The sequence below is a fragment of the Oryctolagus cuniculus genome, chromosome 1 (genome assembly GCF_964237555.1).
Source record: "Oryctolagus cuniculus chromosome 1, mOryCun1.1, whole genome shotgun sequence".
Taxonomy (NCBI): domain Eukaryota; kingdom Metazoa; phylum Chordata; class Mammalia; order Lagomorpha; family Leporidae; genus Oryctolagus; species Oryctolagus cuniculus.
The window spans coordinates 229,910,515-229,932,171 of NC_091432.1; the positions used below are offsets into that span (position 1 = coordinate 229,910,515).

The 21,657-nt window shown below is 57.5% G+C and overlaps 1 long non-coding RNA gene across 5 annotated transcripts in view; it reads left to right on the forward strand.

The window, feature by feature from the left end:
* The first annotated feature begins 996 nt into the window (after positions 1-996).
* Positions 997-21,657, forward strand: part of LOC127493126 (uncharacterized) — a 58,982-nt gene continuing 38,321 nt past the window's right edge. The window contains exons 1-2 of one of the 5 annotated variants that reach the window (XR_011385355.1): positions 1,000-2,007; positions 6,740-19,283. This is a non-coding gene — a long non-coding RNA (uncharacterized lncRNA). Of the gene's footprint in view, positions 19,284-21,657 lie in introns of all 5 variants that reach the window. The other 4 variants (XR_011385354.1, XR_007923171.2, XR_011385353.1 and 1 more) reach the window with 4 other exon arrangements.

The window sequence follows — 21,657 nt, forward strand, 5'->3', positions numbered from 1 at the left end:
GTGCCCCCCACCCCTGCAAGATGTCCTTCTGTCTGAAAGAGGCATTGGACAGCATTGGGGAGGAGACGCTCAGACAGGTGGAGGCTCTGAGTCCCAAGGCCTCTGAGGAGTAGCTGAGGCCCACGGAGAAGCTGGCTTCGGCTGTGCTACCCTCACCCCTCCCCATTCCCACACCTGCACCCCGGCTGCAGGCCCCAGTCGGGGCGGGAGGCCTGCCGGCGCTGCAGGAGCTGGTTAGCGGCCGGCTGACATATCTTTGATATGGAATCATATCCAGGAAGCAGCTTGACCCCTGAAGGCCCCTCTTAGCGTGGGATTGACACCGAGCATTGACTTTGCTTCAGGCTTATCCACAAATCTCAGCCCATTTTATTAAAGAGCCGCGTGTGGTGTGGAACATGCCAGAGAGACAACTTTATTTATAGATCTTGATCGGCAGAGAGGAGCCCACGCTTGATGCCGCCGCGCCCCGGCCTGCCTCGCTCCTCCTCAGGTGGGAGGGGGTGATTGGCAGGTGCGGCTCCTCGCTAGCCCCCTCCCAGCCCCGCGGCAACGGGAGACACACAGACACGGGTGCAGACAGACAAAGGACTAAGCAGGGCCAGACCCATGCCCGGTCCCAGGAGCAGACCCACACACGCAGTCCCGCAGTTTCACGTTAAAGCCCTAACCCCAGCGTAACTGGATTTGGAGACCGGCCCTGCAGGGAGGTAACGGGGGTTAAATGAGGTCATGGAGCTGGAGCCCAAGAGGCAGACCCACCGGAGCGCTCTCGGTCAGCCAGTGGTGGACAGACCGCCCGTCAGACAGGAGACCACATTCGCCGGCGCCTTGCTCATGGCCTTCTGGCCTCAAAACAGGGACGCGCCGTGTAAGCCACTGGGCTGTGGGCCAGCACACAAAGGGACGCACCCATGCACAGACACACGGACGCGTGGAGACACACGCACAGGGGCGCAGGGCACCTGGCCGGACCAAGGCAGCGCCTCCCAGGACTCACAGGGGCGGCTGGACGTCATGGCCTTGGGACTCTGCGGACAAAGGCGGGCCGTGACGGACAGGTACGGAATTCATGATTAACAACGGCAATCACTAACACCTACAAAGTTGGCTAAATGCAGTCGGAATCTGGTGGGTGTTCACCGAGAGCCAGGCATGTCACACGCATCTTGGTTTTACCGTTACCACGGCACCGACTCGGACCACGCCTCTTGGGAGAAGCCCCGCCCCGCGCTGCTCGCTGGCCACACCCGCCGCACGGGGCATGCGCAGTGACCTGACGCCCCACTGCACTTGCTCCCACGTGCCCTCGGGGCACCTCCCAGCACCGGAAGTTCTCCCTCCCTTCCCAAACTGCCGTCCAGTGACCGGGGTCATCGCTGACCCCACACAAGCAGGGACCCAGACCAGCTCACTCCGTCAGGAAGGGGAGAGTCAGGGAAGCCGGGCAGCCGCTCTGCCATCCCGGCAGCCTCGGGGCCCCCCTCTGCCCCAGCCTTCGTTCCCGGCCTCGCCATGATGGTGGCGTGGGCTCCACGGCCTAGGTCAGGCTGAAGCTCTTTCTGCCCCGAAGCTTCCCTGCGGAGACAGAGGGCCCTGAAGGGACTGTGGCTTCCTGCCACTTCCGGGACCTCACAAGATGGACTTCCCGGGAGCCTGCGCCGGCTCCTTGTGCCGAGCCGGGGCACGGAGCGCCCTGGGACTGGAGGGGCGGCAGTGGCGTGGGGCTGAGGTGGGCCCGGGCATCATCTCCTGCGCCTGCTGGGCCGATGCCTGTGAGCTGCAAGCTACGTGGCCCTGGTGAGCCTCAGGCTGCCCTGGCGCCTCGGACGTTCCATGACTGACCGCAACTGCTGTTGATGGGTGGAGCAGGGGGACCACGCGGCACAGCCCCGGACCCTGCCTGGCCTACCACGGGATCCCGAGTTCCCACTTCTTCCCAAGAGAGAAGAGGACCCCGACTTCCGTCTGCCTGGCCCTGGTGCCCCGCGGAACTCCAGCAGACCCGTGAGTGGGCAAGGAGGAGTGAGGGCGGCAGCAGCTACCCGGGTCATGCGCCCTGGGGCCCCCTGGGGCAGGCCTCGAACAGCAGAGCAATGCCGGGCCTGGGCGGGAAACGGAGGCACGTGTTTTATCCGTTAGGGCGCGGCACAGAGGAGGGCGCCAGGCCTTTGAGCTCCCGCGGGGTGCAGGGCGGACCCAGGGGCTGACCCAGGAGGTGGCTGGGAGAGCCTCCACTAAGTGGCCGAGGCGGGCACGGGCTGTCAGGGCTCCCCATCCCCACCCCAGTGGCAGCAGGGCCGGCAACAAAAGTGGAGCTTCTAGCGTGACCGAGAAGGAGTGGGTAGGAGCCGCGCAGAGGCAGGTGGAGTGACTGCTCCTGGGTTTGGGGTTTTCCTGGGGGAGTGCGCGGGAGCTAGACAGCAGTGACGGCTGCACAGCCTGCGCTGTGCGTATACCGGATGCCACTGCCCTGTGCGCTGGTGAATGGTTGGTTTGTGCTATGTGCATTTCACCGCAGTTTAAGAAGAGAGAGAGACAGCATGGGCTCTTGGCTCTCTGCGCTGCCCCTGAATCCCAGCTCGCTCACCCGGTGTCGCCTCTAGCTGGGCAACCTTGGGAACGTTTCTGTCACCTCTCAGAAGGTGTTTCCCTGTGTTCGTCTATAGAATGGGCTAATAGCAGCACCTACCTCACAGGCTTCTGCGGGTGAAATGATGGTCTGACTCCGTGAGCGCCTGGGACACAGTGGGGACTGGGCCACTTTGTCAGATGCACCCGGAGACTTTCCACAAGGTCTTAGGCTCCCGAGCCCCTCCAGATGCAACACGGTGAAAGGCAGGTTACAGCGGACTTGGGCCGGCGGTGGCTGAGCAGAGATGGAGCTCTGAGCAGAGCCAAGAGGGCAGGCGGGGAAGGAGGGCAGGGACTCCACCTCCCCCATCCTTGTCCTGGCTCCCTGGGGCCTTCACAGGTGAGGAGGAAGCCTCCCCTGTGGGGCAGAGACTTCCGGGCAGCCAGCACTGTTGTGAGAAACCCTCAGTCACCTGCTCTCCTGTCCCTCTGCAGCCCAGTTCCTGGTGAAGAGAGCTGCTGGGGGCCAGCACCTTGGGTTCAGGAAGCCCTGGAGAAAGAGCCAGAAGGGAACGGTCAGAACAGTGGGGGGTGGGGGTGGGGGTACATTCCAGGGGCTGTGGCCACCCTTGGTTATGTGGTTACTTCCTGCGGTGGGGGAGTGGAGCTATGGAGAGTTCAGAGCATCCTGGAAGGCACCTACTCCCCGTGGCCGTGGCCGTGGCCAGCAGCTCTGCCAGGAGAGGCCTCCCTCGGTCACAGCAGCCGCATCCGGTGACAGAGTTCAAGAACGCCCTCGGGATGGTGCCTGGGGTCGGTTTGCAGCATTGACATCCAGGAGAACGCTTGTTCAGTGGTAAACAGGGAAGGGGGAGGCGGCACTGGGGCATCAACACTTCCTGCTGTGAAACATGGAGACCGCAAGGGAAGCACAAGCCTTCAGAGGAATTCTGCCGTAGGAAGCAAACGTCAGTTTTAGGAAGCATTCGCTTTGTTGCCTCAAAAGTCGGGAAGATGGGGCCAGTGTCGTGGCACAGCAGGTATGGCCGCTGCCAGCGACGTTAGCATCCCATATGGGCCCCACTTTGAGTCTCAGCTGCTCCTGTTGCGGTCCAGCTCTCTGCTAATGTGCCTGGGAAAGCAGTGGAAAATGGCCCAAGTCCTGCTGCCCATGCGGGAGACCTGGATGAACCTCCTGGCTCCTGGCTTTAGCCTGGCTCAGCCCTGGCTGTTGCAGCCATCCGGGGAGTGAATCAGCAGATGGAAGACCTCTCTCTAAATCTCTCCCTCCCACTCGGTAGTTCTGACTTAAAAAGAAAAAGTCAGGAAATAACAGCATTGTGAAAACAGAAGATGGTTGGGTTGGAGAGGAACTTATCATTGAGGATGGCAGACATAAAAGTAGGGTGGCATCAGGTGTAGAAATGGCCCCCGGATTTAGCATCCCAGAGGTCACTAATGGCTTGGATGTGAGTGGTTTCTAAGGAATGGTGTGGGTTTTTTGTTTGTTTTTATTTTTTATTTTAAAGATTTATTTATTTATTTATTTGAAAGGCTGAGTTACAGAGAGGCAGAGGCAGAGAGAAAGGTCTTCCATCCACTGGTTCACTCCCCAGATGGCTGCAACAGCTGGAGCTGTGCCGATCCAAAGCCAGAAGCCAGGAGCTTCTTCCAGGTCTCCCACATGCCCATATGGGATGCTGGCACTGCAGGCAGCGGCTTTACTCACTTCGCCACAGCTCTGGCCCCAAAAGGTGGGTTTAAGAAAGAATGGAAGGGAGAGAAGTGGAGGAAGTGGGTACAGCTAGCACTCTGGAGGGCTTTGCTGCAAAAAGGAATTGAGAAGTCGTGGAGTAGCTGGAGAGGGAGGTGGGATGGGGAGAGGCTCTTTGTGTCCTATGAATGCAGGAGAAATCCGAAGTGTTCCTGGGACAGCGGGAATGATCTGCTGGGAGGGGAACCTGGGCTGCATGACAGGGGAGGGAACTGCTGGCCACAGCCCTTGAGTGGGAAAGCAGGGTAGGTCACCCAGCGCTCAAGGAGACGGTTGGCTTTGCAGAGCTGGCTTACAGTGTGGGAAGGGACCCAGAGATGAGGGCGAGCGTTGGTGTGTGCGCGCACGTGCTGGTGGGATCTGGGAGAGAGTGAGACGGGCAGGCGGACGCGGTATTGAAGGAGGAAAGAGGAGAAGGTTTTGAAAGAATCTAGGAGGTGGGTTGGGGAATGGATTGGGGAATGGAGTAAGTGGCTGGACCACATCGAGCCCCACTCAGATTCCTGGCGTCCACTCACGTTCAGCCGGCTGGTGGCTGGGAACAAGTTGCATTTAATTCAGAATGTGGTCTGTCATGAGTTGTGACAGAGTTCACTTCCAGGTGTGTGTCCCTGTCGGCATTCTGGCTGAGCACCCCAGGGTTCCGCCCGTCCTGTGTGTAGGACCCAGTGCTCTCTGGACCTCTGGCCAGCTGCAGTCCTTCACCTCCCCGGGTGGGGTGGGGGGGGTCTCTTGTTTCCTGGACCCTCTGGCCTCCTCTTTGCTGTGGATTCCTCGCCCATGTAGCCTGTTTCACATATGGTTGGCATGCTCCCCCTAAGGGTTCACACGCTGGCAGCCTGGTCCCCAGTGTGGCAGTGCTGGGGCTGGGCAGAACCTCACACAAAGTGATTAGGTCAGGCGCACGCCCCTCAGAGGGATGGGCGCTGGTCTCCTGGGGTGGGTCAGTTCTCAGGAGCCTGGGTTGGTAAAAGGCGAGGCCACTCCACACCCTGGACCCCTTTTGCACGTGGCTGGCCGGACTGTGCTCCCAGCTTTGGCCCTCCTGGCCATGGTGGGCATTTGGGGAGTGAACCAGCGATGGAAGGTTCAGTCTCTTCCCCATCTCCCTGACCCCGCCCCTACCCAGCCCAGCCTGTGTTCCTTTCAAATAAAAAAGAAAAAACTCACTCCCACTCTCTCTCTCAGCTTCTGATCTCACATTTCTCTTCCATTTAGAGAAAAACTCCTTGAATGATTGTCTCTGTCCAGTGTGGAGTGTGGTCACTGCTGGCTACTCGTGACTGTTGTGCACTGGGCATCTGATTAGCCAAATTGGGATGAGTTGTGAAGATAAATAAAATATACACCAGATTTCAAAGTCTTAGTATGAAAAGGAAAACAGAGTATCTAATAAATTTATATTGATTCTTATGGAAGTAAATATATATAAATAAAACATACCAATAAAATTAATCCCACTTATTTTTTTTTACCTTGCCAAATGTGGCTACTTGAAAGTTTCCTATTGCATACTGCACTCTGCTTGTGTGGCTGGGCGGGGCTGCATTCACAGCCAGCTCCGCCCCCCCACGCCCACCTGACTTGCGCTGAGCCAACCCTTCAGGTTCACTGGCAGTGCGGCTGTGGTTGACTCCACTCCCTGACCCCATCTCTCCGAGCGTCTCAGGAGCACCCCCACAGCTAGCCGTGCTCTTCCTGGGACACTGTCTTGTTGAACCCCAGGACATCGAGCTCTCCTGGTTTCCTTCTTCCCTCTCCGATCCCCCTCCCCAGCCCCCTCTGCTGGTTTCTCCTCCTCTCCTCACCTTTAATGGTAACACACCCAGTCCTTGGTGACGTCATCCACTCTCACAGTGTTAAATCTGTCCAACCTCCTCTCCTCTGCCACCAGCCTTCCCCCGACTCAGTGCCAGCCACACCGGCTGCCTGGATGCATTCTAACCTCAGTGCCTTTGCACTGACTGTTTCCTTCGTTGGAAGCAGTCTTCCCCAGCTTTCTGAATGACTTGCTCCCTCTCTTCCTACAAGTCTTTACTCATTTATTGCCTTCCCTGGGGGGTTTTCCTTGGCCCCTCCCCAGGCACTACTTCCTCTCCTTGCCCTCTTTCATTTCTCTCCAGAGCTCTCATCACCATCCGGTATCCAGTGTGTTTCACTTATTTGTAGTCTGTCTCCCACTACATTGTGAACTCCACCAAAGCCGAAATCTGGCCACGCCCAACACCCAGCCGTTGTTGAATGGGCAGCCAATCGCCTGCCTCAACCCCATCTCTGTCCCTTCTTCCTTGAGAGCTGGCGCTGCAACTCCGACACCCCCGGGGTGCTGGACTGAGCCTTGGGGAGCTTGTTGGCGTCCCCTCTCCTGACTCGCGTGCTCATCTGTTCCAGGTTTCCAGCTGTTTGGCCTCATTCCATTCACCGTGTTCCTGTGGACTTAGGCCGTATCTATTCCTTTTATCTTAGTGGGGCTTCAGATGAAGCAGAAATAGAGACATTTAGCCAGAAGTCCCACTGCCGTGTGTTGCGAACGCCTTTTTCCCTTCGCTGCATGGGGTGAGTTCTTACCTGTGTGTTGTGTGCGTAGTCACTGTAATTGGCTGCATGCGATTCTACGCTGCAGATAGACTGTAACTTACTGCAGAGCTCCCCAGCCCTGGATGGTTACCGTTGTTCTGGTTTTTGTTATTATAAGACAGTGTGATTCACATTATTGTATCTCCTTCTACCTGGGTGATTATTTAGGTTCTAAGGAATGGATTTCCAGAGGCCAACAGGCATGCATCTTTTTAAGCCTCCTGATAACATTACTTGGTGACCCTTTGAAGAAGCACCCCACTGCACCCCCTCAAAGCAATGATGGTTTGGGACAGCCTGTGCACGTCACCAGTGGGTGTTAGCATTATTTTCAATCTTGAGCCATTTGATAAGTGAAAATTTATGTCTCACTGTTACCATAATTTGTGTTTTCCTTAATTACTAGTGAGGTTGAGCATCTTTTCATATTTATTAGTCTTTTATATTTCTTCACATGTTCATGACATATTGAAAAAGATGAAAGCAGGTTACCAAACAGTGTGTCTAAGTTTGTAAAAAAGAGATTAAGACTGGCAGGAAATGAGACAAATGTGATCTGTGGCCAGCACCTGGGCAAGGGGATAGCAAATGAGTCTCCTTTTTCATGTTCAAATGCACGTATTTTCCAAATTATTATACATTTAACATGCATTATTTTTGTAACCAAAAATGTGATTTTAAAAGTAACAATTTCCATATTAAAATAGCCTGAAGTTTTCAGAAGGGAGCCGCATGGTCAAAGCAGCCCACAGGTTCATGAAAAAGCACGGTCCAACCAGACCCCCGAGGACATGGGATTGCCTCCTGTGCTGCTGCAAAAGGCCACGTGTGATGGATTCTGCCTCCGGAAAGGGCAGAGGTGGGCCACGGGGCAGGGCCCAGGCCTGGATGTGGCCAGTGGGTACCGGCACCCACGGGCATCATGGGTAATTACATCTCCTTTTAACGCATGCAAATTGTATCAGTATTATTTATATATTCAAAGCCACGGATGAATAATATATGCATTTATGCAGAGGTAATTGCCTTACCCAGGTTCTTCCTGGGACTTTTATTGTCTCCCCAGACACTGAATATTCAACTCTCCTCTCCTGGCCAGAGCTGGGGGTGCAGTGGTACTGCCTGTAGCCTGGGCCTCCCCTGCAAAGGGGAGGAGGCCAAGCAGGCACGGAGGCCCTGGCAGGGCAGTGGGGCTTCTAACTCCTGCTGATTCCTCTGTGGCATCTTTGAGGACTGGGAGCCTGGAGCTCAAGGTCAAGGCATGGGTCTGAATCCTTCAGCCTGGTCCAGGGTGACACATGGCTTCTGGCTTTGGTATGAACTGCAGTACTGCACGTGCCTCGGTTAACCAGGGTGTCCACCTGTGTCCCTGCACATTGCAACACCTCAGGGCCACTGCTGCCTCTGTCCCAGTGACAGCCTTTTTGCTGAGTCTCTTCCCTTAGGCTGCACCTTTGACAAACCACTCCGGACAGACCCGGTGTCAGCTTTAGACTGTGAACCTGGTGGGCATGTCTGGTGTCTGTCGGGGTGTCCTGGACAAACACCCTGTCCATCTGGTCTTGCCTTCTCCACTTGATGCCAAGTGCACTGTCCACTGTGTAGCCAGGCCCTGAGTGCAGGAGGGACCGAAGAACATCTTGGTTGATGTTGCTCAGTGAAGAGATGGCAGCAGTGGAACTATGGTGGTGACGGGCGCAGTGAGGCCTGGTACCTCCCAGTCCAGGACGGCCCCACAGCCAGGCGTTGCTCTTTGGCACTTCCCTGTGCATCTTGTGTCTTAAAAGGTGCCCCCTGCCTCCCTTCCCAGCATGCCTTGCACCAGGCCGTGGGCCCACAGGGGAATCAGGTGAAGACCATTTTACAAATGCCAGCAGAGGAAGGAAACTGAGAACTCTGGAACAAAGAGAAATATACTAAGGGAGGAACGTGGAAGACAGGACAGCATGTATGCCAGCGGGGGAGTTGGATGGGGCCCAGAGGCGAAGGGGCCTCGAGAGATGAGACAACAGGACCTGGTGGCAGTGTCCAGCAAGGGGAGAGATTTCTTCCTGCAAGGTGGGGACAGCAGGGAGGAGGCCGCTGTGGTGCGGGGCAGACAGGCTGGGCTTGGACCTGTGCTTCTGTTTTTCCGTTAGCTGTGAGGCCATATACATTCCTGCATTGAGCCAGGGGGTGAGGAGGAGCAGGCTTGGGAAATTGGGAATTACAGCTGAGGGCTGGGGAGGGAGGCCAATGTCCCCTGGGGTCCCCGCTGGTCCCAGGCTTTCGCTTTGCCGTCGCAGTGTGATGGCTGTGACTCAACTTGCTGGCCTCAGTCCCCTCAGCCAGCGTGTGGCATCTCGTGTGGCATGGCCATCTCCCGCCTCCTCAAAGCACTGTCCCTCCCCTTCGCCCAAGATGCTCTTGCTTGTCCTTTGGCCTCCCGAGCCTCCCCTTCTTGGCTTCCTTGGCTGGCTGCTCCTGGTCTGTCCCGAAACGTGTGTGCCAGGTCTCAGCCACCTCCTGCGGCCCGCTCCCTCCTCAGGTGGCCCCTTGCTGCCTCGCAGCTGGGATTCGGCAGGAGGCTGTCGCCCATCCCTGGGTCTGCAGCCAGGTTCCCTGTGGACCAGGCGCCGTCTTGGGCTGTCTCTGTAGCTGTCACCAAACACCACAGGCCAGGCATGTACAGCAGCCGCAGTTTGTTTGGTTCCTGGTTCTGGGACTGGGATGTCCAACAGCAAGAACCTGGTGTCTGGCGCAGGCTCTAGTGCTGTGTTCTAACAGGGTGGAAGGGCAAGCAAGCACACACAAGGCCAGGGAAATGGTCAGATTAACCTCTTGATTGGGAACCGCTTCCCAAAAACACTGAGCCTCTCCCACAGTAACGGCGTAAGTCCGTTCAGGAGGGGCTGGCATTGTGGTGCAGCAGGTTAAGCCCCTTGCTGCCATGGGCATCCCATATGAATGTCAGTTTGAGTCCTGGCTGCCTCACTTCTGACCCAGCTCCCTACCAATGCTCCTGGGAAAGCAGCAGAGATGGCCCAAGTATTTGGGGCTCTAGTACCCACATGGGAGACCTGGATGGAGTTCTGGCCTCCTGGCTTCTGCCTGTCCCAGCCCCAGCTATTGCAGCCATTTGGAGAGTGAACCTGCATGTAGAAGATCTCTCACTTGCTCACTCACTCTGCCTTTCAAATAAGTAAATAAATTTTTTTAAAGCCCATTCCTGAGGGTAGAGTCCTTACGACCCAATCACCCCTAAAAGCCCCCCCCATCCTGCTACAGCAACGAAATTAAAGATGGATCTAGAGGGGACATTCAGACCACAGCAGGTGCCACACCCCCATTCCCGATTTTTCTCTCTGACCTACCACTCCCATGGCTCCCTAGACTGGTCAGTGGCCATTGCACTTGACACTGCCCCAGCCCAAACCCCAGGAGTCATTCTTGGTGGCTCTCTTTCCATGTCCAGTTGACAAGGAAATGCATCAGCAACACTCTGAACATCCATCCAAACCAGACCGCTGTGGGCCACCTTCTCTGCAGCCTCCTGATGCCATCCTCGGTCAGGCCTCACCCGGATGGACACAGCAGCCTCCTGCCATCCGGGCTCCCCCTGGGCAGTTCTCCACACAGAGCCACAGGTGTCCATGCCCAGCACAGGGTGTGTGCGTCCCCTCTCAGCTCCAGGCCCTCCCCCTGCGGGCCCCACTGCACTTAGAATAGAACTCAGTCTTGCTGTGGCTTCTGAGGACCTCCCGGAAGGCTCTGACATTGCTCTGCCATCCTCTCTCCAGTCCTGTCCCTGCCACGTTGTCCCCCACCTGACTGTCACTGCTTGGGCCCTGCCTGGAGTTGTGGGTGGCAGCTGTTATAGTTCAATCATCTTAAAAACGATTTGATGTGGTGTGGAAACCCACCTGCCAATACCACATCAGGAGGTGCTCCGATACGGCCGGCTGCACCGCCAGGTCGCGTGCCCACCAAGTTGGCATCTGCTCCATGGTGCACAGGGCATGAGGGACAGAGCAGCCACTGGGGATGCTGCAGATGGCTAAAGGGTTCTCATTAGCCAGAGAACAGCAGGGTCCAGGCCCTGGCTTGGGGGAAGTGTGTGGTAGAGGGGGTAAACCTCACTGGAGAGAGTTATAAGGGGATACTTCAAAATGTTTGTAGGAAATGTGTATTATGAAAAAACTACACATGGATTTCAAACATTTTTGCACTAATGGCTGGCGCCACGGCTCACTAGGCTAATCCTCCACCTGTGGTACCAGCACCCCAGGTTCTAGTCCCGGTCGGGGTGCCAGATTCTGTCCCGGTTGCTCCTCTTCCAGTCCAGCTCTCTGCTGTGGCCCGGGAGTGCAGTGGAGGATGGCCCAAGTGTTTGGGCCCTGCACCTGTATGGGAGACCAGGAGGAAGCACCTGGCTCCTGGCTTTGGATCGGTGCAGTGCACCGGCCGCAATTCTCTGTGGCAAGCGGCCACTTGGGGGGTGAACCAATGGAAAAAGGAAGACCTTTTTCTCTCTCTCTCTCTCACTCACTCACTAACTCTGCCTGTCAAAAAAAATTGCACTAAAACAAACATCTTTTAATTAAGTTCCCCCACAACTCTTTAATATGTACCCTTATATTTAAATTTTTTGGGTCATAAAATAACGCAAATATTCGGAAGTCAAGGAGTTAGTATCACAAGCCCTTGGCACCCATCACCAGGTTGCAGTAATTTTCAACTCATGGCCAAGTTGTGTTTGATCTGTATTACCATCCGTGCACCCGCAATTATGTTATATTTCAACCCTAAATATCTTAGTGACACATGGGGTTTGCATTTCTTCCAGGCCTGGGGCAATGATCCCCTCCCCGCTGCCACCACCACCACCAAAGACCATTCTGGGCTCTCACTCCAGGCTCTGAGCTGGGTTGAGGTTTGGGGCCATTACCTCTGGGCTGGGTGTTGGTGAAGGACAATGCCTTGGATGAAAGCTGACCTTTTAGGAAATGAGGTTGGCGTGTCGTTGAGGAGTCACTCATGGAGCCGGGCATGGCACGTGGGCCAGACAGGCATAGCAGGATGCAGAAGACAGGCACGGGACGCCAGGGAGCTTCCTGAGACTCTTTCCCAAGTGACTTACGGAAAAAGCTGGGTCTCAAACAGAATCCCAGCAGACTTTCTAGTTGTATTGGCATGCAGATTTAAAATTAATAGGGAAAAGCAAAAGACCTACAATAACCAAATTAAATTTTAAAGAGAAAGATGGGGTGGGCGTTCTGTGTAGCAGTTAAGACACTGCTTGGGATATCTGCGGGCCATATCCACTGCGAGGGTTCAAGTCCCGCCTCTGCTTCCTGCTGTGCTCACCCTGGGAAGCAGTGGTGATGGCTCCAGGGGTTGGGTCCTCGACATTCCTGCGGGAGACCTGGATCGAGGCCCTGGCTCTGTGATCTGGCCCAGCACAGGCTGTTGTGGACATCTGGGGATAAGCAGTAGACGGACGATCTCTCTGGATTCGGCACGAGCTGCTGGGCTCCTGACTTGCTCTAAACTCTGCCTTCATCTCCCACCTGAGTGTCAGCCATCGGCCTTCTGCGTATCCCCAAGCAGACCTAGTTCTGGGCGTTCTATAGCAACTCCAAGCAGTTCTGGGGGTGTCCTATGTCATGTCCACAAACTATGGAGTAACCATGCAACTGAGTCCTATTCAGTAAAAATGAACAAACTGTTGATAAAAACCGTGAAAGAGCACGTCCTGTGCAGTTTCATTGACATGAAGTTCAAGATCAAGCGAAACTAACGCAGTCACAGCAGTGAGTGCCTTCGGGAGCCGGGAGCCGGCGGGGAGTTGGCTGCACCGGTCCGGAAGAAATTTTACAGGTGATGAAGGGTATCTGCAGTGGGGGGTGGGCAGAGAGCAAGGGTGACTTCATGCATTCCAGGGTCTTCAAAAAGCTCATGGAAAGTGCATTATGAAAAAGCTATGCGTGGGTCTCAGACATTTTTGCCCCCAAATAAGCATCTTTTCATTCCGTTTATTTCCGCGAACTTTCTGGCGTCCGCTCCAGTATACGGATCAGCATTGAAGGCTGTACACTTCCACTCAGTGCATTCGCAGTCAGAGTTTTACCTCCCCCTTCCCCCTCGACAGCTGAGAATGTTCCAGATGAGCCACTCCCAACCGCAGCTTCCCTGAAACAGCAGGTGGGGCAGGAGTAACTCCACCCCGCCCCGCATAAGTCTCCTGATCCTCCACCAAGCCTCCTGTCTGCCGGGCCCTAACTGGGGATAGAAGGAGGCAGGGAAGACAGGAAATGATGAGGGACAGAGGGACCCGCAGGTATGGCCCTGGCAGCATAGGCCCTTCCCCCAGCGCTAGGGGGCGCCCACCTTGGCTGCAGGGTCCTGGAGGGACACAAGGAGATGGCTGCAGCCCCCTTCCCCACGAAGACCTCCACGTTAAGGACAGGAAACGCGCCTGCGCAGTGCGGGCTGTGGCGGGAGGCGCCAGGGAAGGACGTGGGGGGAGCGGCGGCCGAGCCTCCGCGGACCCTCTCGCCCCTAAATCACGCAGCCGCATGAATAATAAATAAGGAGCGCTCGGCTCCTTAATAGTAGTCGCATGTCTTATTAAACTAATATTTCACAAACTTTTATTCTCCCTGTGGTTGGAGGTTGGGAACAAAGCCCGCGGCCCCCACACCCCAGCCTGCTCCGCATAGCCTATGCAGGGACCTGGGGGCAACCCAGGGTCCCAGGAGCTCGACCCTCACCCCGCCAAGGGCTCGCGCCCGCAGGGGGCACCTTCAGGCTGGTGCCCTGTGTTCTGTGCAGCTGGCCTGGGCAGGGCGAGGTAGTGGCTCCAGGGAGGGGACAGGCTCTCCAAAGGGCCACGGAAGTCCTCAGCGAGGGCTGAATTCCCCAAGATGGGCCCAGGTGAGCTCTCAGACCTGGTGTGAACCCTGCCCTGCCGCCAGCCTGGGAGGACAGGGAACAGCGGCCCGAGGCCCGAGGCCTTCTCGGCGGAGCCTGTGGTTTCCTCAAAGATCCAGGCTCAGACGCTGGCCCCACCTTCGGCGGTAGAAGTGTCCAGTCTGCCTTCTAGGGCTCTGGAGGCAGCAAGCTGAGAGGAAGCGCATACGGGCCGCCTGGGTGTCCAGGTCGGTGCCCACAGCCTCCCAGTGCGCCACCACCCTCCGCCCCCGGCCCCCGACTGTCCCGCCCCTTCCTCAGCTCCAGCCGCACAGCTCCTGGCCTCCAGCTGGTGCCAGGCCCTGTGGTGGGGGCCCCAGGCCTCCAGGCTCGCTCTGGCCAGCGGTCTCCCACCAGGAGCCCTCGTCTTTCCAGGCCTGGGTGGGGGGTGGCCTTGCAGGCCTACCACCGTCACACAGCAGCCAGCCTCACCTCTAGCTCAGCCCAGTCTGCCCTCCTGAGTGCCAGCCTGCCTCCAAGGGCCCCCGGACCTGACCTCCCAGACCCTTTCCGTGCCATGGGGCCAACTCCGCCCCACCTCCAGACCTGTATCCGTCTGATACAAAGGAATAGTGGAGGCAGGCCACCCTATAAAGCCAACAGGTGTGTTTTGGCTCCTGGTTCCGGAGGGGCCTTGTGTGGTGAGGGCTTCTTGCTGGCACAGTCCTGGGGCAGCATGGACCCTCGGGTGGGAGAGACAGGGAGCAGGAAAACAGGTGGTGAGGCTGGACCCCCCTTCCTCCTCGCCCTGGTAGCCTTACCTGATCTTGCTTCTCTCCTAAGGACCCCACCTCTGAATGCCCCTCTCAGTACTTAACAGTGGGGATTAAACCGCAACACACGTGGTCTTGGGGGACCCTGGGACCAGACCCAGCCACTTAGGAACACAGCAGCACCCTTGCACTCAGGGCTCCCACACTGACTAGGGGTAGAGCTTTTCCCTCTCCAACCCCAGCCCCATCCAGCCAGGCCCTCAACCCCTGCCTGCCCACTCCACCTGCCCCCCTGCCTGGCCTCACCTTCCTCTCGCCTGGGCTATTCCCCAGTCCCTCTCCCCCACACCTGTGTCAGGTTAATTGTCCTGCCACCCGGGTATAAGCTCAGAAGGCTCCCCACTACCCACAGAACTAAACTGGGGCTTGGCTACCTGGCACCCAGTGCCCTCCACCCCAACAGCTGTTCCACCTCAGCCTGTAAACCTCACTCCCTCTGCACATCCCCCCACCACACACACCAGCCTCACCTGCATCCCTTGGATACCCACAAAATGGGAAAACGAACAATTGTTCATCAGCTGCACGTATCAGTAATGGTGATCTCATATGCGTTTTAACATCTCAGTTAAGATTCCAGAATGAAATTGAAAGGGATGATCTGTGAACCTCTCAAAGGAAGAAGTGGCAGGCCCAGGAGAAGAATGGGTTTGTTAAACTCCCAGCTCAGAGAGGCCTGTGTCCTTGTCTGCAGGGCAGCTGGTGCAGCAGGTCAGAGATGAGAGGCTGAGAGGTGGTGTCTGGGCTCCTAGAAGGTGGGTGATGGCATCTGTTGGGACAGACTTAGGCCAGGGCAGGCAGTACCACCAGCATGGCAGCCTGTGTCCACCCAGCAGGTCCCTCGTGGAGTGCCCTGGGCTCAGCCCTGTTCCACTGTGGCCTCGCTCTGAGGTGCCTTTGCAGATTGCACAGAGTAGGGCAAGAGAGCTGTGCTGGCTCTAGACCCAGCAGAGAGCCGGGTCAGTCAGGTGAAGACCCGGCACATCAGGGTCTTGTGTGAGGCCAAAGCCAGGAGAAAGGAACTCAGCCCAAGCCTCCCAAGTGAGTGGCCAAAACCCAGCTACTTAGGCCGTCACCTGGCACCTCCTGGGGTGCACAGTAGCAGGAAGCTGGAGTGGAGAGCGGAGTACCCAGGCTGTCTGACGTGGGACGTGGCTGTCCTAACCAGCGCTTCAACTGGTAGGCCAGATGCCTGCCTCAGGATCTCACATTTGAGTCCACACATGGAAGTCACTGAAGGGAGAGGCCCAGGCCACTTAGTGTGCGTGGGGAAGAGGGTGGGGAGAAGGGGAGCCATCATAAAGGCAGGGGCCTTTCCTCTGGTGTAAAGCACCTCACACGCAGGAAACGGGCTCTGTGCGTGGTCGCCTAGTCGGGGGCAGCAGGGCCAGGACGCCTGGCTGGGATGTGGTGAGGTGGCACCCGGTGCTCCACACTGCCTTGCGTTGGGGGAGCAGCCTGAGTGGCCTGTAGACTCGGGGGTTTCCCGTCCTCTCTACCGGGACTCATGACAGAGGTGGAGCGGGACAGTGTCGCCCTTCTACCTGGAGCAGCCCCTGGCACAGCAGAGGTCAAACTCGGTGCATCTGGGGTGAAAAGAACAGTCCAGATCCCTGGCTCTGCTCCTGCCAAAGTCTGGCTGGTGCTCCCCTCCCTGGAGAGCAGCTGGCGAGGGGAGGGCACTGGCTGGCCAGTGTAGGAGAACACTGGGAGTGGCTGACAGTGGCTCTGAGGGTCTTGGTGGGGGTGGGCAGTGCTGGGCAGAGCTCCCCGGTACATCTAGGAGTTATATCTGCAGGGTTGAATTGCGGTGGGCAGGGGCAAGGCAGGAGCTGTCATGGCAGCACTCAACGGCTGTTTGAGAGTTAGGGTTCCCCAAGGGTGGGTCTCACCAGAGATCCCCATCCCTGGAGGAATCCAAGGGCGGCACCAGGAGACTAAAGAGGGGGTTCCAGCTCCGGTGGGTACAGAGGAGCCCATCCAACGTGGAAATCCTGCAGGCTTCTGCAGGAACTCCTGCCACCTGAAAGGCCTTTTCCTCTCACTAATTTCACCTCCCAACCCAAATCAAACCTTATGCCTTGCAAGCTGTCACCCCAGAGACATGGGTCAGCTCTGACCTCATTTCCCCGGCTTCATTCATTGTAAACTAGACCCCTATCACATGCGAGAGAATCCAGTCACATCAAGTGGAAGTGCAGGAAATCGTCCAGAACCAGGTGATCACCAGTACCCGGACCCCAAGTGCACAGCTGGAGACCTGTGCAGTCCTCAAGCCGCCCCTGCGTAGCATTGGGTGGCCCCCGTCGCACCGAACGCTGGGATACGGGACAGGGCAGCGATCTGCCCAAGGTCATGCAGTGGGGGTCAGGTAGGGCTGGGATTTGAACCCAGGCTGTTTGGCTCCAGGGGCCTTGCTCTTTGAGTCGCCCCATGGGGGCTGTCGTTGTGAGGAAGTGAGTTAGTGTGGTGAGGACTGAGCAGAGCCTGCACACCATGGGCACGGAGCGGGGCCGGCGCTTTTTACCTTTGTCTTTGTCTCATCACCTCCCTCCCTTGACCGCCTCTGATGCTCTCCACTGCCCCCTCTCTCTGCCTTTGTCTGCCTCTCCCCTTCTCCGCCTGCCCAGTCTCTCACTCTCTGTCTCCCTTCCTCAGCTGTCTGCTGTCCTCCATGCCCCGTTTCCTGCTCGTGTCTTCCCGTCCCTCTCCCAGCGCCCACCGGGGCCCCGCTGAGCCGTGCTGCCTCCCCTGTCGCCGGTGCCTCAGCATCACGGCGGCCTTTGTCTTTAGGAGCCAGCCCCAGGTCTCTGTCCCTCTCTCCTCCGTTTATGAGCCCGGGTGTGAGTGGACAGGGCAGCTGGATGGGGGCCACTCACGAGTGACCCATCTCTGCGATCACCTCGTTATTTATCACCAGGGACGCCAGTGTTTCCATAAATTACCCCGACCTGGAGCCGCCCGCGCCGGAATCAATAGTCGCCTCTCGCCTAATACCCAATTATTAATAACCACGGGGGGAAGGGTGGCTGGCACTCAGGGCCCTTGCTGAGCAGGGGCGGGGCAGGGAGGGAGCTGGCATCCACACTGAAATGCCTGCACAGGGCAAGGGCTGGGGCCTGGGAAGGAGCTGAGGAGTGGAATCTGAGACACAGAGGTCCGAGGGCAGATGCAGAGCCCCCATCTCCAGGCGCCTCCAGTCTGCGTCATCGTCATCGGGATCCACAGGGACCCTGGGGGGAGGAGGCATCTCCCCAGGGAGGGGTCTGCAGCAAGACCTGCTGCTGGCAGGACCGGTTCCACCAGGACGGTGGGGTACAGAGGTGCTTCCCTGTCCACACATGAACTTCAAGCCCTTTAGGGAAACTGGGATGAAGCTGGAGCTGGTGGCTGGTGGAGGAAGCCCCAGAGTGAAAGATGGCTGGGGGTGGGTGGGGAGAGACAGAGCACTCCAGGGGATACGCAGCTGGTGGAGCACAGGGCTAGGGGCTGTGGGTCAGAACCAGAACGGCTGTCTATGTGGGGGCAGGGAAGGAGGAGGCTGAGCCCCAAAAGCCATGACCTTGGTGTCTCCAGACCTCCAGACACACACACACACACACACACACTCACTCTCCACTGCTGGCACTCTTGTACCCAGAGGTGCACTCAAACACACCCATACCCACATGCAAGACCAGGGACACAAGAACACTTCTGCACACAAGGCATTCTCACAAACGCAAGCACCTGCTCCTATACCCACACCCAGGGACACCCACGTGGAGCCAGCGACACAAAGACACACTGATGAACAGGGGCGCGTGTGGGCACAGAAACGCACCCACACGTGGAGGAACAGCACGCATTTGGCACCCAGGCACGCAGACACCTCCCCAGATACCTCCTTACACAAGCACCCCACCCACCGGCCCGGCGTGCACTCACTGCCCATCCTGCACACGCACCCTTTTGTGCACACGGCGTCTGGCAGGAGCCGGGTGGGAGGCTTCCTTCAGCACCTCTGGAGCCCAGTCGGTGCCAACACTGCCACCATGTGGCCGCAGGGGCACAGTGCACAGGCCATGGAGGCTGGATGTCGGGCCAGTGGGAAGGAGCCCAGGGAGGAAGAGCACCCAGTGTCACACTGAATCCTGGGCCTCTCCATCTCGATGAGCCCCGCTGCCACTTGGTCACTGCCCAGTGAGACCAGACACAGTCCTGGAGAATCAGGAGTGGAGTGTGTGGCGGCTGGTGCAGTGCTGTCCACGCAGCAGGGCCAGGCTGCCCCTCGGCCTCTGTCTCTGCGACCCGTGCGTGAGGCCGAGTGGCAGGCGGGCAGCCCCTGTGCCGATGCAGATTGGCGCGAAGTTGTCTGACCTCTGCCCGAGAGACTGGGGCTCGATCCCGACCTGCAGCTGCATTGTTTACCCACTCATCAGTATTCACTGAGGCTGATTCCGGGTCTGAGGATAACACTGGGTGACACAGGGCTGAGCAACACAGATAGGTCCCTCTCCTAAATGTCACTGGAGGGATGACATCATAAAGGTTTATGGGTACACTGCCATCAGTGTAAGTCCAAAGGGGGCGGCCGCAGGCATCTCCTGTGGCTCACTCCAGTGAGGACTAGCGTGATGAGGACTACAGAGAAGGTCAGGAGGTCTGACACGGGGAGGGCGATGTCTAAGACAACGTCCCAGGGAAGGTGACGAAGCTGAATGATGAATAGTGGTCAGGTAGCTAAACGGGGCTGGGGAGAGCTGTGCAAAGGCCCTGGGACAGGAGAGAGCTTGTGGGGGCCGAGTGAAGGCCGCTGTGCTCAGAGCCAAGAGCCACGTGCTGGGAGGTGTGAGTAAGGGTCGAGGGGCTGGGAACCAGGGCGTCCAAGCAGGACTCCAAGCATGGGCTGCGGGCTCTGAACTTCTCCCGGGGGGCCCACGGGGATGTCCAGAGGAAGGTCCCTCCGGCACACAGTGGGAAGGTGATGGGGTGGGGAGGGAAGCCTTCGCCGTCGTCCTGCTGAGAGATGGTGCTGAGTGGAGGTCTTGGTCCAGTCCACTCTGAGTCCCGGGTCTGTCTGCTGTGAAGTCGGGCTGTGACCTCCACCCTGCAAGGGAGAGGAAATAAGAAACGGATACAAGGTGCCTTGGGAGGTGCCTGGCTCCCCGTCTTACTCTGACTAAAGGCCCAGAGGACACACGCCCATACCTGCTGCATGGCCCGAGTCCAGAGCCCGCTGAGGACAGAGGGTCTCCGTCTGATTGGCAGAGGCTCCCACCCCACCCCCATCCATCCTGCACCTGGGCTGGGCTCTCCGGGAGGCACATGGCCAGGCTTTCTGTTCTCTCAGGTGCTGCTCAGAGCCGCACAGGCCAGCCACGGTCACTGTCTCCTCGTGCAGATGGGGAGACAGGCTCAGGGAGAGGAGGTCACACACTGCGTAGCAGGGCTGGCATTTGGGACCTCACTCGACCCCCAGTACTGTGCTGCTTATAGTTTCTAACCTTAGTTGCAGAAAGTTGAGTTGCACACACGTCTCAGTCTGAGGCAGAGAATTCCCCCAAGATCTGTCCCCTGGCCTGTGATGACCAAGAAATTGATTTGTGACCTTCGCTCTTCAAGCCCCACTGGGCGCCAGGCTCCGTGACCAGCACCCGCCAGTGGTTTGGTGCCTGTTCGTGTTCATGGCTAGCATGTGGCTCGTGGCGACCAGCTCCCAGCCAGAGGCTCCACTCTGCCCCACTCCACCCCCACCCAGTGCCGAGCAAAGGAGCTTGCCTGTGAGAAGGCCAGGCAGGGCCATGAATGCACTTGCATTTGGGTGATGGTCAAGCCTCATGGCCTCAGGGCCTCCCCGAGGGAGAGCCGCACTGTGACTCGTCTGCTTGTGGAAAACGATGCAGCCACTCAAGACGAAGGTGACAATGTTCACTTATCCTTGTGCAGAGGCGGGTATGCTCTGCTGTTCAGATCTTAAAGGGAGAGCACAGCGATTTCTGGGTCGAGAACACAGTGTGCACATCGTACATCGCCGATTCTGAGATGCACGTGGGGTCCCCAGTTTCACATTGCTGAAGTTGGGGCGTGCACTGCCATGCGTGCACGTGACCCCCTTCCCCCCGGGCCTGCAGTGACCTCGGTGAGGCACCCGTCAGTGTGGCCTTAGAGAGAAGAGCTCGGAGTCCAGACAGAGCTAAGTCAGCAGGTTGAAAGTCCTTCATTCAGGCGATTTCCACTTTCTGTTTTAAAGATTTATTTGAAAGTCAGAGTTACACACAGAGAGAAGGAGAGGCAAAGAAAGATAGACCATCCGCTGGTTCACTCCCCAGATGGCCGCAACGGCCAGAGCTGCACCAATCTGAAGCCAGGAGCCAGGAGCTTCTTCCGGGTCTCCCACGCGGGTGCAGGACCCAAGGACTTGGGCCATCTTCTACTGCTTTCCCAGGCCATAGCAGAAAGCCGGATCGGAAGTGGAGTAGCTGGGTCTCGAACCGGCACCCATATGGGATGCTGGCACTGCAGGCAGCAGCCTAACCTGCTAGACCACAGCGCCGGCCCCTCCATTTTTTTTTTTTTTTTAAGATTTATTTATTCATTTGAAAGGCAGAGTTACAGAGACTCAGAGGCAGACAGATAATCTTCCATCCTCCAGTTCCCTCCCCAATGGGCCGCAATGGCCAGGACTGGGTCAGACTTAAGCCAGGAACCAGGAGCTTCTTCCAGGTCTCCCACATCTATGCAGGGGCCTAAGCACCTGGGCCACCTCCACTGCTTTTCCAGGCACATTAGCAGAGAGCTGGATCAGAACTGGAGCAGGTGGGACTTGAACCAGCACCCATATGGGATGCTGGTGCTTCAGGCGGCAGCTTAACCTGCCATACCACAGTGTGGCTCCTGACTCCAGCTTCCTACCCATGTCGACCGTGGGAACCATTAGTAACAGTTCGAGTGTTTGGGTCCCTACCCTCCACCCCAGGGACCTGGATTGAGTTCCCTGCTCCTGGCTTTCGCCCTGGCCCAGCCCTG